Source organism: Schistocerca serialis, chromosome 8 (genome assembly GCF_023864345.2).
Source record: "Schistocerca serialis cubense isolate TAMUIC-IGC-003099 chromosome 8, iqSchSeri2.2, whole genome shotgun sequence".
In the NCBI taxonomy this organism is placed as follows: Eukaryota; Metazoa; Arthropoda; class Insecta; order Orthoptera; family Acrididae; genus Schistocerca; species Schistocerca serialis.
This window is the reverse complement of record NC_064645.1, coordinates 575,759,557-575,773,677: the sequence shown is the minus strand read 5'-3', so window position 1 is coordinate 575,773,677 and position 14,121 is coordinate 575,759,557. Positions and strand designations below refer to the sequence as shown.

General features: G+C 44.9%; 1 protein-coding gene and 1 non-coding gene across 2 annotated transcripts in view; one reads left to right on the top strand and one right to left on the bottom strand.

The window, feature by feature from the left end:
- LOC126417130 (meteorin-like protein) overlaps positions 1–14,121 on the bottom strand; it is a 310,884-nt gene that overhangs the window by 57,303 nt on the left and 239,460 nt on the right. The window lies entirely within an intron of this gene.
- Positions 2,136–2,210, top strand: Trnas-cga (transfer RNA serine (anticodon CGA)). The gene has a single exon. It is a non-coding gene; the product is annotated as a tRNA-Ser (tRNA).

Sequence of the window (14,121 nt, the reverse complement as noted above, 5' to 3'; positions counted from 1 at the left end):
TGGTGTTGACGCCAGCAGGCCGAATCGCAACCACGGCCAATCGCCTCGTTGGCTGCCATCTGCTGCTCGTACATAATAAGCAATTTTCGCTCGACGAAGCGGTTGGCTGTTGTTCGTTGGCCGTAAGTGTGATTATTAGTCCCCCAGTGCCGTTGGTTCGTTTCTGCTTTTCACGAACATCCATCTCAAACATCTCGTGTGTGTGTATGTGTGTGTGTGAGAGAGAGAGAGAGAGAGAGAGAGAGAGAGAGAGAGAGAGAGAGAGAGAGGGGGGGGGGGAGGGGGGGGAGAGACAGAGAGAGGGGAGGGAGAGAGAGAGAGAGAGAGAGAGAGAGAGAGAGAGAGAGAGAGAGAGAGAGAGAGGGGGGGGGAGGGGGGGGGAGAGACAGAGAGAGGGGGAGGGAGAGAGAGAGAGAGAGAGAGAGAGAGAGAGAGAGAGAGAGAGAGAGGGGGGGGGGGGGAGGGGGAGGGGAGAGACAGAGAGAGGGGGAGGGAGAGAGAGAGAGAGAGAGAGAGAGAGAGAGAGAGAGAGAGAGAGAGAGAGAGAGACCACTGCTTGTAATAACAGCCAGCGCATAACGTCCCCCCACTCTTGAGACCACTTCAGAGTCCTTGTTTGGAACGTTGCTCTGGCTGAGCCGCCATCCGGTCGCCCACATCCGAAAGAAAATGAGATGAGGCTGAAGACCGCCGCCCAGAGAGGGCCCATCCCAATACCAATATAAGAGACCGCACCAAAACGCTTTTGCCAGTCTCCTACTCTCCCACCTTCCGAAATCCAATTACCGAGTCGCGCCAGGAGAGAAGGCGCGGAGACCCCTACCGGAAATCCGACGCGAAAACAATCGCGCATGAGATGCGTAAACTTCCCGCTGCGACGTGGGAAACGGCGGGATGGAACATCGCCTTCCATGATGGCTGCGGCGCCATTTAGATTTTTTTCATTGCGTCCACCGCAGACGGCGCCGCAACTCTTGACTGTAGTATTTGCACAACACACTGGAGGAAAAAAATACATCTTCCGTCACAAATAGTGCCTTTATCCACGATGTATCACACATTCCGAAATCTGGGGACTCACAAATGGTTCAAATCGCTCTGAGCAATATGGGACTTAACATCAGAGGTCATCAGTCCTCTAGAACTTAGAACTACTTAAACCTAACTAACCTAAGGACATCACACACATCCATGCCCGGGGCAGGATTCGAACCTGCGACCGTAGCTGTCGCGTGGTTCAAGACTGAAGCGCCTAGAACAGCTCGACCACACCGGCCGGTGGGGACTCCCATTTGCAGGTTTCTATCACTATTGGGCTGCCATTCCTATTGCATATGAAATTTTTTTTGAATGGCAATGATTTGCGGCAGTGACTGTCATGGATTTGGACATAAACATCCTATTATGTTGTTTCTCCCACTACCGAACACTTTCGGTTTGTGTCAAAGAACAGGTAATGGAAACGCCATGTGGCTTGGGCCTCCCGTCGGGTAGACCATTCGCCTGGTGCAAGTCTTTAGAGTTGACGCCACTTCGGCGACTTGCGTGTCGGTGGGGATGAAATGATGACAATGATAAGGACAACACACCACCCAGTCCCTGAGCGGAGAAAATCTCCGATCCAGCCGGGAATCGAACCCGGGCCGTTAGGTATGACATTCCGTCACGCTGACCACTCAGCTACCAGGGGCGGACTGCAGAACAGGTAGTGATGTTTTATGGCACAACGTGACTCAAAGAAGGGATAGGCTGATAGGATGTTTACAGCGTTGTGCAAGAAAGTTTGCGGATTTATTCTTGACATCAAAACACTAAAGGAGTTTCCAGAATGAGATTTTCACTCTGCAGCGGAGTGTGCGCTGATTTGAAACTTCCTGGCAGATTAAAACTGTGTGCCGGGCCGAGACTCGAACTCGGGACCTTTGCCTTTCGCGTCCAAGTGCTCTACCAACTGAGCTACCCAAGCACGACTCACGCCCCGTCCTCACAGCTTTACTTTTGCCAGTACCTGGTCTCCTACCTTCCAAACTTTACATAAGCTCTCCTGCGAACCTTTACAGAAGCTTCTGTAAAGTTTGGAAGGTAGGAGACCAGGTACTGGCATAAGTAAAGCTGTGACGACGGGGCGTGAGTCATGCTTAGGTAGCTCAGTTGGTAGAGCACTTGTCCGCGAAAGGCAAAGGTCCCGAGTTCGAGTCTCGGCCAGGCACACAGTTTTAATCTGCCAGGAAGTTTCACTAAAGGAGTTGATGTGAACATGGGGCCGAAATCCTTCATTGGGTAGAAATGAACAGAATTCCCTGCAGTGACTGATGGATATGTAATTTACCTCAAATGTGCTTTTTTAATCTGTTTCTTGTTTACAGTTGGTCATGGCATTTGTCTTGTTTTGCCTGATTACCGTTTCTTTTCTTTTAGACTAACTTCCATTAAAACGCATGACAGCGATATACCCACTGTCTGAAATAGTTTTGCCCTAGACGTACGCTTGCGACAGACATGCTCATTTGAGAATAGAGTTGCAGGTGGTTGCAGACCGCGCTATGTACGAACTCGTGTGCTTCAACAACGGGTTCTTCGACTGAGGATGAAACTGTATTAGCTAGTGCTACGAGGAGTGCGAGGCACACAGCGATGACTCGTAATCCCAATCCTTTTTATACCTCTTTCATATCTAAATTTCTGATATAAATAGGTATCTTCAGTTCATTTGAGTTACAATCCAACAAACTCGCGGTAGTACATCTCACCATACGATTTTACTGGTCTATGGGCAAGAGTTTCCTTCTGCCTGAACACCAACCTACATCTACTCTGCAAATCACATATCCGTGAAATACTACCATTCACGTTGGGTAGAAATAATAAAGGTGTTGCGATGAATTGCCGCTTATTTGCAGGAGATTGTGCCATGTTATCGGAAAGGAAGGCAAATGAAGCGATGGAGACGGCCGAAGTGGCCGAGCGGTTCTAGGCGCTACAGTCTGGAGCCGCGCAACCGCTACGGTCCCAGGGTCGAATCCTGCCTCGGGCATGGATGTGTGTGATGTCCTTAGGTTAGTTAGGTTTAAGTACTTCTAAGTCCCATAGTGCTCAGAGCCATTTGAACCATTTTTGAAGCAATGGAAGTCACTTTCGCCAACGAGAAATAAAATTTATGACGAAACTAGAAAAAAAATGCAAGAATGAAAGAAAGCGCTCCGAACTGTTCTTCCTCCTCCCCTAGGTCTGCTTCTGTCAGCCGCTCCACTCGTCTGAAGGCGATCCGTTTCAGTATTTCGCAACCATGGCTTATTAAACTCGTCGCTCGGTAAAATACCTCTGAGAACCTAGCTCCTTTGGTAATGGAAATACTAAATTCTTCTTTTAAGTCTGGGGAATGAATACCAACAAGGTAGCCAAGATGTTTAAAGAAAACATTAAAATTTAGTTACCACGAAGGAACCACGTAGTGCATTATCTTCTATATTCCGTGGAGGACACTCACGACTTCTCCATACGCACAAACAAGACAGATCAGTTTTCATACTGGCAGCAAACTCGTTGACAAACTTGGACGGCACGGCAAGTAGATGCTCGCTTGTTCCGGGTTCCCAGTCGACCAGCCAAGTCACATCTCCAAATAGGGCAGACGAAGGGAGTTAATGAGCGCCGTGCTTCATATTTTTACTGCCTGTCCGGCCCTGGTAGTCGTCAGACTGACCCAGCCCAATCAAGAGCGGGGGCCGTGGAGCCACACATAAAACTGGGAGATTTACGGCGCAGGGAATCAGTTTCCAGGCGGCATGCAGATAAGGGGAGGAGAATTCCGGGCACTCCAGAGGAGCAACAGGCTGTTCGTTGCTCAACAGCGTGGCTGGGTCATGGCCCAGGCATAACATTCGCGACATTATACCAGTCCACAACACTCTGAAATCATTAGTGGATCACCAGTGTTATAACAGTCTTGTTACCTTAGGCATGTTGTGTAACACAAACCAGAAATTATGACTGTCACAGACAGTGTTGAGTAAACGAGTACAGTGAATTAAGAAGAGATTCTGGTCAGGAGGCACGGAAAAATCTGAAGTTAAGAAATTTTTTAAACCTTTCTTATCTCATAATAAATTAAAAATGGCGGCTGCAGCCCGTGTCGACGTATGAGCTTCGTGGTGCGTGGTGGTTTGCGCAAAGCGTTGTACAACCTCTGGTATTTCTGAAACCCAAAAAAATAGAAATTTCGTAAAGTAGAATGGAACTGAGGGGCCAGCACAATAGGGTTTTGAAAAATATCCCGAAAAATGGAGCCTACTTGAAAAACACGTCAATTTCTTACCATGTTTTTCCCAGTTCAAGTATTTTTAAACATATTTGAAATCCACGTACACAAGAAGGCTCTCGCTATGGCCCCCTAATTTAATTATCACTCATTAAAAAAATTAAATCAATCGGTTAATCTGTCTAGGCTCTAGAGTGCTTCGAGCGCTGAACAAATATTTCGAGAACAACGCATTCAAAGTTTGGAGTAAAATAATTCGTTTTAAGATTATCATTAATCTGCGATCCAGGACGACAGCGGCATCCTGCTTCGTTCTCAAAAATGCTCTGGTTCTCAAATTCGTGCCGTGTTTCTTCCAATCCTGATTCTTTCAACGAACGCTGCGGCCATGCGTTTCCCGTCAGTTAACTCCGATAAGTTTTCGCTGTTCGTCTCTGTGACAATGCTAACAAATTCATGGTCTTCAAAATAGACTAATAACCTTAAATGGCTCTGAGCCCTATGGGACTTAACTTCTGAGGTCATCAGTCCCCTAGAACTTAGAAATACTTAAACCTAACTAGCCTAAGGACATCACACACATCCATGCCCGAGGCAGGATTCGAACCTGGGACCGTAGCGGTCGCGCGGTCCCAGACTGTAGCGCCTAGTAACCTTCGCTTAAAATGCCTGCGGCTCTACGTGGTGAACATTAATAAAACCGATATACTACAGGGAAGCATTCCTCACTGGAAATGGAGGAAAAAAGGTGCTGTGAACATGTGTCCGCAAATGCATCGTTGCCACGGTAGATGGCGCTGACGAATGACAATTCCTCTGAGCATGTGTCGTGTGTGTTGCAGGCTGTGAGATTGACGCAGAGCAATTAAAGCAGCAGAATGGGCCTGTATTCACGGCGGGAACAAGCCGAGATTGTGTTTGTGCACGGCCTAGTAGATGGAAATGGTCGAGACGCAGCACGGCTATAACGAAACAAGTAACCACACAGATGCTAACCACATCATACAACATATCAAGCTCTTTTTTGGAGTTTGTGGGATCATGGGTCCTTTCAGACACACGAATGTGCAGAGATACGGCGGACTGTGCGTACACCTGATTTGTAGGACCGGATTCTACAGGATACTGAGCCGAATCTTAGTACAAGCTCCAGGCAAGTGGCCCGCCAACACGGTATAAGCCAAAGTACAGTTATATGTATCCTGCATGACAACCGCTACTATCCCAGCACCTCCAACACACAGGTAACACGCGGCACGCGGTCACAGCAACTGGCATTCGTCAGCACCATCTACCGTGGCAACGATGCATTTGCGGACACATGTTCACAGCACCTATTTTCCTCTATTTCCATTCAGGAATCCGTCCACGCACCTTGTCTGTTTTATTAATGTTCATCCTGCATATGTTGCTGTTGCTACATTTCCGAGATACTACTCCAGGCGGGTGTAAAATGAATGTGCGCAACTTAAAATAATAAACACTAAAATTAAGATTTGGCCCTGTCTGATTACCTCCTGAAGCAGATCTTAGGATATCTTAATTCTATAAATCACAATCTAAACATAAATGAATGATGGAGGCAACTAATCCTACTAAATGATAACCGTTGTTCCTGCTTACATATTTATTGCAGATTTTAAAAAACCTTTATATTACAAAGTTTACATTTCCTAAGTAAAATTACTAATCAGTTGCCCAATGCTGCCCCTTATTATGACTGCGCCATCTGATATCAATAACGCGAAATGACCGACATCATCTATGTACCAAGGGACTTAACATCTGTGGTCATCAGTGCCCTAGAACATAGAACTACTTAAACCTAACTAACCTAAGGACATCACACACATCCATGCCCGAGGCAGGATTCGAACCTGCGACCGTAGCAGTCGCGCGGTTCCAGACTGAGCGCCTAGAACCGCTAGACCACCGCGGCCGGCTACCAAACACCGGAAGACACTACTTTCAAAGATGATCTACGGTGGTTTGGAGCCTGAGTGGAAATAAACTAACGCGATGACAACTGTTTAGCTTTTATAGCCCTAATAGGCCGAAGCAATTTGCGATACCACCGTATGTACCGAGTCCGATTCGTCGAAGTGATGGTTCTCGTACGCGTCTGCGACCATGGAAGAACTCCAGCCACAAATAAACTCTTTCAAACACAAGGACGGCAGAAGGCGGTCCTCTGACTAATATACTCTAATAATGTCTTCTCCTCTGTGTTCTACAGACGAAAAACGCGAACTCCCAGCCACAAGGACGTAGTTCAGATAACGTCTCAACGTTAGTGAAGGCAGAGGAAGTGGTCTAATTACTGAATGCTGCGTACCCAACGACGACTTCCAATCCGGAGGTGAAGTCCAGAATCGTTTAGGTTCGCAACAGTACAGTGCCTAACTGTTCTAACTATAAATTCCCCTGAGAGCAAAGACAGCAAGCCCGTCTGTAACAAGAAAGCTGATACCGAGCGACCGTCACACACAGGCGGTCACAACGCAAGACCACGTCTCTCCACCGCTGACTTCCTATCAAGGCTCAGCTCCCCACCAAAGTAATTCCGAAAACGAATCACACTCCCGAAACCACAGAATATTCTCCCTCTCTACAAATTCTTCCGAACGCCGACCAACCATACTCTTTTTTCGTCCAGCGCGGAAAGTTTGCGAAGAAAAACCTATACTAGTACAATGGTATGCTTCTGAACAAAAATCCTTGGAAATAACCCAGCCCGCGTGGTGCCTCTTCTTCGGTCCTCTCACCTGCGTGCAAGATCTGCAGGGGGTTCGAAAGTATTATCCGGTTATCCTTCCGGCCCTATTACAATAGCGGCCGATAGCGGTCGGTAGCCCTTGTATTGTGTCTTCGCGCTCATGTGTCGAGACTGTCCCTCATGGCACTTCATGTGTGGAGCTGAACCACCACACCTGTGTAGGCCTTCCACCCAGGCCTTGAACTCCGCCTCCCACTTCATTTTCACTGTCAAAAAAAAATGGCTCTGAGCACTATGGGACTCAACTGCTGAGGTCATTAGTCCCCTAGAACTTAGAAATAGTTAAACCTAACTAACCTAAGGACATCACAAACATCCATGCCCGAGGCAGGATTCGAACCTGCGACCGGAGCGGTCTTGCGGTTCCAGACTGCAGCGCCTTTAACCGCACGGCCACTTCGGCCGGCTTTTCACTGTCGTTCCAACCTCTACTAGTATAGGCAATCATTCATTACGCCTTTCTGACAATAAAGACACTCCGTCACCTTTCATGCAATAAGCGTTAACAGTTATTTACAAGGTGTACGTGACAATGTCGGTCTCCTTTATGTATTCATATATACGATGTACAACCTATCACATGCTACCTAATTGTGTCTGTATATCACGGAAAAATATGTGGATGGGTGCTTGTAAGGTGCGATATTATAGCCACCTTACGCAGTGTTCGCTTCACAATGTTTCGGTACCACTTTCCAAATGCACACACAGATCTATCGCACATTGGCACCGGTGCATCTTAAGTACACACTCACTGGACAGATATCCGTACAATGGACGAATCTTTTCTTGAACTAATTCATCGAGCTGCTAGAGCTGCCTACATTTCGGTCGGCGCTTGGTTTCAATCAAACCGTGTAACTTCTAAGATACTTTCACAACCAAGAAATCCTTTTGCAGCTACTATCTGTGTACTTCAGCGAGAATATTATATTTAAAAAATCCATCTTTTCGTCGGTCTCCACCAGAATCTCGCCTTTCGCAGGTCTAGTGTGGCGGATGTATCGCCCCTAGTCAGGCTGTGGAACAGGCCTCTTCACGCAGACAGCTCTCTCTTGACAGCGGTTCTCCCCCAGGGCAGTGCAGAGCAGAGAACGCTGGGCTGTGTCGCCCCCGCAGTAACCGGACCCGCCACGTGCTCACACACACACACACACACACACACACACACACACACACACCGATATATGGGGGCGCATTCTCTGCGCCGTCTCTGGCCGTAATATACGAGAAAGATCTCGCCCCCGTACAGAATCCGCTCTTCCTGTAACTCGGAACCACTTTGCTCTGGTAAGGAAGATTTACCGGCCTGTCGCTTTACCTATAGGTGAGAGAAATAAGTCACGTGACTTGTAAATATCTCTGCAGCATAAAACTTTACCTAATAAGGGGAAAAACATATGAAGTAAGGTTTAGTTCAACTGTCCGCGGTGGGAAGATGCTAAAAATCTTATGTTAACATTACCTCGCACATATCGCAACTCGGCAAGCAAAGTGACAAGACAAAAAAAGGGAATTTTTAGTCATGTCACAGAAAACTACGTATTAAGGGCGCCGATGTGCATAGAAAACGCCACACCTCTATCCCGCGTCATGTCAACTACAGGGCAGTTGCAGGCTGCGTCATGATTCGGCACGACAATCGCAGTGTCGCTTCAGCGTTGCTACTGTAGGTGTGCATCGGTCATTCAAGACTAGAGGCACTTTCTGAGCTGTGACATTTCAAGTGTAAGGTAAGTGGAATGTAATTTTTAACATAATTGATTATTACAACGTCTGTGTTTATGCAGTGTCTGGATTGTATTACGATGTTTCTCAGACATCCATGCATGTCTAAAGAAAAAAAGGACACACTCTTTGGACGATTGCAGCTGTTTTAGATATTACGAAGTTTCGTACTTGGCAGTGTACAGGAAAACAATGGAAATTTCTTCTATGATGAAAGTTCGTACTGAATACTTTTTCTTTGCAAAACTTATTCCTACGTTGTATAAGCCCATATACGATTCTATGTCTTCGTAAGTTGCGTTCCTTAAATTGTACCTAACTGATGTTCCTTATTCAACTGTATTAATTTCCATAAATTATAATTTTGCATAAACAGTTTAAACAAGAAGAGACTAAAACCTTTTGAAATGTGGTGCTCCAGATGAATGCTACCCATCTAGGGTAGATCTCCTAACCAAGGAGGAGGTACTGAATAGAACTGGCGAGAAGAGAAATTTGTGGCACAACCTGACTAGAAGAAGGGATCGGCTGGTACGACACATTCTGAGGCAAGTAAGGATCACGAGTTTAGTACTAGAGGGAAGCGTGTGGGGTAAAAATCGTAGAGGGAGACCAAGAGACGAATACAGTAAGCAGATTCAAAAGGATGTGAGTTGCAGTAGTTATTCGGAGATTAAAAGGCTTGCACAGATGGAGCAGCATGGAGAGCTGCATCAAACCAGTCTTTGGACTGAAGACCACGACCACCACCTCCTCCACCACTACCAACACCAACAGTTTTCTAATAAACAATTTCAACTTGTTTCTCAGTTTTTATTCTAATTTAAATACGATTTTGCCTGATGAAGCTTCGAATGTCTTAATCTATTACACCAAGAGAGAAAAATTATTATTCAGGGCGGAAAAGTGGTAAAAGTATTACATTAGAGGCCTTAACAAAAAGAAAAATGTTTTCAGAAAAGCAAAAAAGCGAAAACTCAAACAACTAAATAATAATTACCTTATAACACTTCACATACAAGGAGAACAGAACTACATGTCCTTATTACTGTTATATAGAACGTAATGAAATTTACTGCTGAAAATACTTTCTTGAAATTAAAACGAAGCTTACGCTATTTCAATGTAAGTTTTACAGAATTCTTTAAGTCGCTTTTCTCCAGTCCTGCGTTTTTGACTTTTGTTACTTCTGTTGTTGGGGTGCAATATGCTAAGGAACATCTGATTAACAATGCACGGAAATCTGATCATGCTTAACTCGCACTGCGCTTCGTTACAGTACCGTAGCTACTCGACCTCCCTCGACACTGCTACGTCGCCCGTTAAGGGGAGCCGGAGGTGGTCAAATCCAATAAATTACGATTTTTTTTTCCTCTTTAATGTAAACTTTGAATTATTGTTCTACTCGCCGTGGAAGTGGAGTTATTACCACTTTCCCCCAGGCCTGCAGAGGAAATGGGCGGCCACTGAATGTATCTAACACCCTCTCGTGACTTCCTGGCGAACTGTTTGGGATTTTCTCGGCCTGTTACGCATACAGCGCCTAATGTTACGGATACAGCGAGTGTGCAAGGGTTGGCTACATTGTTTTCTGTGACAAATGAAGCGCTAAGAGCGCGGAACATCGTCTCTTTGCTGTTTACCGTTTCGAATTAGTTCAGTGTTGCGCCTGTTGTAGGAAGTATTATACTTCTTGTGTAAAGCGTTGTTCTGGTTACGATGCCACGTTTTAGTAACCGTGTATATAAGGAAAGGAAGAACGCAGGTAAAAGAAAATTAACACTAATACCAAGTTGCGATACTACAATTACTGAAACAGTGCGTTCTTCTGCTAAGCAACACATGGCTGGTCATAGCCCTGTGACATCTTCTAGCAAGAAGCTGACTGGTGGAAGTGACAGATTTCGTGAATATGTTAGTGACAGTGATGATATTTTTTATGACTTAGCACAGCCAGAATTGTTACACAAATGTCTACACGGAAAGACGCAGAATCCTAATGAGAGCGTAAACAATTTGATTTGGAAAGTGATTCCTAAAAGGGTGTTTGTAAGCATAAAAACACTGCACTTTGGCATTTATGATGCAATAGCAACCTACAACCAAGGGAACAGTGTGTAGTGTGAAGCTCTGAAGGCATTAGGATTTACAGCTGGGGTGAACACTGTACGACCATTAAGAAATATTGACAGAGAAAGGATAAGAGGAGCAGAAAAAAGAGAAAGGCATATGAAGTATTATGGAACAACAGGCCAGAAAAGAAAACAGAAGAGGAAGCTTTTGGAGAATGAAGAAGAAGACCCTGATAATCCATCCTATAGTGCAGGAATGTATTGAGAAACTTTGATAGACATTTCCCGTAAATTAGAATTTTTCGAATATAAGGAACATTTTCTCAAAATCCACTCAAGCTAGAGAGATGAAATTTTTATACAGCACTCCTAGTGGTCAAACTTACATTGTAACACAACCATTTGGCAATATGTTCAGTAGTTTCATTTCAGTTTAATTATAAAGCAATTATTTGTAAAAAAAATTTGGGTCATTAATAAAAAAAAAAATAATTGGGAGGAAACTAGAAAAGATACTCCAAAATCCCTCTGTCATAACTGCAATACTAAACCACTCTACGTAAAAAAAAAATTCAAATTTTTCTATTTGGTAGTTTATTCATAAATGTTTCTCAAACTTAGTGATTTTAACATGGGCAGCATAGGCACCTCCGGCTCCCCTTAACTGCCTCAATGAGTCAACAACATTGCTGGCGGGTCGGTTCTGTGTGTCGTAAAAAAGTAGCATTCTAGCACATGCAGAACTCCTCTTACGCCTCCTACGACGTCTCCCCGTTAAGAACGAAGTAGAGTGTGGAAAGTACCGGAGACTTCCCGGATGTCGAAGAACATGGTAATTAAATAAACGCTTCACGGAGTTCTTGCCGCGTCAGATTCGTATTCAGTCCGCTCTCCATGATTTCCTCCCTACTGATCGACAGGAGATTTCAAGAGCCGTTAGACATATTAGTTAGTTGGCCTAATTATGTCACAGACTTCACAGAGTCACAGGACGTCAATGTGCTAGTAGAGATTATATCGACGTCGACGATGGAGTATCATTGGTAGCGATACTAATTTCGTTGGATGGTGGATGCTTCAGCTGATTTCTGGGTTGCCTTTCGGCACCAAACGCCCATTTCCATCCGCCAATAAGCGTATAGCTACTGTCTCGGTTAAAGCACTTGTCACACATCTGATATGAACTGACCTTTGTTGACAGAACCCCACTAGGTACTTGCATGGGATAATATTTAGTTTTCATCAAACGTAATCATATGTTTGTCCACGAGGCTGTGTTCGGTAATAGCAAGTTTGTCGAAATCGCGATATTTAATGTGGTGTCGGTGATATGTGCAGTGTCCTCAAACCTTTCGTATTGACTGACGAAATTAATTACCTGCTCCCACATTTACACAGTATTTTATGACGTCTAGCAATGCCGAGATTAAGGCTGTTTTGTACTGGCCGCACTATTTACATAATCCTGTTGGGTGATCGGAAAATGGAAAACGTGTCTGCCGAGGACTGCCTATTTTGTTTGTTCTAGCTCCGAAGATAGAAATTAATTCTATAGGCTAATCAGTTTTTTTATGTGTGTCTCTGAGTTTTTGTTTCTTGCAAATGGGTAGTACAGTTTTTCGACTGCTGAAGAGGTTCTTCCGGAATACGTTTCGTAATACAATTCTGTGATTCTTTTATCCAGGAATGTCGTCGCGGAAAACTACGTCGTCGTAACAAGATATTAACCTACACTTCAGTCCTCTTAGAGTTTTTGAACGTGGAAAGTCGTATAGACGCAAATCGCAAAACTGATAGAAGGTGACTATGCAAGATTGTTTGCAATCGATGTTTCCTACAAGGAGCGACTATACGATAATGAATCTCGACGGCGTTAGAACTAAGGAACACGTTAGCTTTTAACGAGCAACAGATTCGGCTGATCACCGTGGTGCCACGCAGCCGTGGAAACTTCACGGCGGGATGGAAATGGCGGCCATTACGGTTAACTCTTAAACGAGAAGAAGAGTAGAGCTAACGCTTACTGCTGTTGGTGCCGTAACACTCGCTGTCACAGCACGGCGCTCACTCTTACAAGGGAACCTCCCCATCGCACCCCCCTCAGATTTAGTTATAAGTTGGCACAGTGGATAGGCCTTGATAAACTGAACACAGATCAATTGAGAAAACAGGAAGAAGTTGTGTGGAACTGTGAAAAAATAAGCAAAATATACAAACTGAGTAGTCCATGGGCCACATAAGCAACATCATGGACGAAGTGTGCTTAGAAGCGCCGTGGTCCCGCGGTAGCGTGAGCAGCTGCTGAACGAGAGATCCTTGGTTCAAGTCTTCCCTCGACGGAAAATTTTACTTTCTTTATTTTTGCATAGTTATTATGTGTCCGTTCGTTCATTGACATCTCTGTTCACTGTAATAAGTTTAGTGTGTGTTTTGCGACCGCACTGCAAAACCGTGCGATTAGTAGACGAAAGGACGTGCCTCTCCAATGGGAACAGAAAACATTTGATCGTAAGGTCATAGGTCAACCGATTCCTCCACAGGAAAACACATCTGATATATTCTATACGACACTGGTGGCGGCATGTGCGTCACATGACAGGAATATGTTGTCGACCCACCTAACTTGTACACTTGGCGAATGGGTAAAAAGATTCTTCTACCTTTCCCGATTTCGGTTTTCTTGTGGATGTGATAACCACTCCTAAAAAGTGATGAAAACATAAGAGTTTGTCACATTAACTGAAAATAAAAAATTAAAATTTACACTTGATGGAAGATTTGAACCTAGGACCTTCCGTTCCGCAGCTGCTCACGTTACCACGAGACCACGGCGCTCCTACGTTCCTGTCGTCCTTATTGTTGCTTATCTTCCCTTGAACTACTCAGTTTGTATATTTTGCTTATTTTTTCATAGTTCTACACAACTTCTTCCTGTTTTCTCAATTGTTCTGTGTTCAGTTTTTCAAGGCCTATCCACTGTGCCAACTTATAACTAAATCTGAGGGGGGTGCGATGGGGAGGTTCCCTTGTTAGTGGCGGCGGCAAGCTCTGAGTTTCCAGCAAACGACTACAAGGTTCGCGTTAAATTCCGCAATTGATGGCTGCCTTGGCACCGAAGGAGCAAGTCTCTCGTGTAGTTGCCGTCTCTGGTTTAACGGCACAGTTGCTAGATCTGGCTATGGCTATTAACACTGAGTGAAGCGAAGTACAAATTGTGGAAGTTTCGCCAAAGCGGATGATTAACATTTCCTGACCAAATGTAGGTGACAAACTCAAACAGATGGAAC